The sequence below is a fragment of the Octopus bimaculoides genome, chromosome 24 (genome assembly GCF_001194135.2).
Source record: "Octopus bimaculoides isolate UCB-OBI-ISO-001 chromosome 24, ASM119413v2, whole genome shotgun sequence".
NCBI lineage: Eukaryota > Metazoa > Mollusca > Cephalopoda > Octopoda > Octopodidae > Octopus > Octopus bimaculoides.
Genome location: NC_069004.1, coordinates 23,702,756 through 23,703,928, shown reverse-complemented (window position 1 = coordinate 23,703,928; position 1,173 = coordinate 23,702,756). Strand labels below are relative to the sequence as shown.

The 1,173-nt window shown below is 37.4% G+C and overlaps 2 protein-coding genes and 1 long non-coding RNA gene across 4 annotated transcripts in view; 1 reads left to right on the top strand and 2 right to left on the bottom strand.

The window, feature by feature from the left end:
* The window catches only part of LOC106878832 (integrator complex subunit 13), a 596,471-nt gene that overhangs the window by 332,724 nt on the left and 262,574 nt on the right, over nucleotides 1-1,173 (bottom strand). The gene's annotated exons all lie outside the window — the stretch shown is intronic.
* LOC106880812 (FMRFamide-activated amiloride-sensitive sodium channel) overlaps nucleotides 1-1,173 on the top strand; it is a 220,496-nt gene that overhangs the window by 6,867 nt on the left and 212,456 nt on the right. The window lies entirely within an intron of this gene.
* LOC128250711 (uncharacterized) overlaps nucleotides 1-1,173 on the bottom strand; it is a 69,151-nt gene that overhangs the window by 66,496 nt on the left and 1,482 nt on the right. The window lies entirely within an intron of this gene.

Below are 1,173 nucleotides of genomic sequence, written 5' to 3'. Positions count from 1 at the left end.
ATATAGTACATGCATACACATGCATAATATATACATATATTATTCTCTATTCTTTTATTCTTTTACTCGTCTCAGTTAACTGACTGCGGCCATGTTGTAGCACCACCTTAAAGGGTGTTAGTCAAAGAAAATGCCCCATGACTTAGTCTTTGTGAGCCTGGTACTTATTTTATCCATCTGTTTTGCTGAACTGCTAAGTTACAGAGACATAAACACATCAGCATCAGTTGTCAAGCAATGGCAGGTCGGGGATGACAAACACAGACACACACAGAAATATATATATATATATATATATATGACAGGCTTCTTCCAGTTTGCATCTACCAAATCCGCTCACAAGGCTTTGGTTGGCCCGAGGCTGTAGTAGAAGACACTTTCCCAAGGTGTCACACAGTGAGACTGAACCCAGAACTATGTGGTTGGGAAGTAAACTTCTTACCACACAGCACCTCATATATATACATACACACACATACATAATACATATATATATACACACATACACATACATAATACATACAAGTATATACACACATACCCATATATAAAACATACAAGTATATACACACAGCATGACCGCAACCACTTGGCTGAAACACATAAATAAATAAATAAATAAAAATACATAATACATACATTATATACATATATATACATACATACACACATACATATATACAGGTGCAGGAGTGGCTGTGTGGTACGGAGCTTGTTTACCAACCACATTGTTCCAGGATCAGTCCCACTGCATGGCAACTTGGGGAAGCATCTTCTACTATAGTCTCGGGCTGATTAAAGCTTTGTGAGTGGATTTGGTGGACAGAAACTGAAAGAAGCCTGTCGTATAAGTACATATTGTAAAGCTGAGTTTGTGTGTGTGTGTGTGTGTGTTGCATCTATAGAAATCCACACCTTACAAGATAGCAATTTGGGAGTTGCACCAATGGATTCCTCATGGTCGAAAATTCCTGAAATCAGCCATTTATTTTTTCTTTTTTTTTTGTTTTGCTTCCTAAGATGTGAATTTTTGCATTAAAAATAATTTTAAACCATAACTTCTAACAATTTTCAAGTCGGGGCATTTGCAAACATGAGTTAAGTCCCCTTCTAGCGACAGTGTAAAGAGGGAGAGAGAGAGAGAGAGAGAGAGAGAGAGAGAGAGAGAGAGAG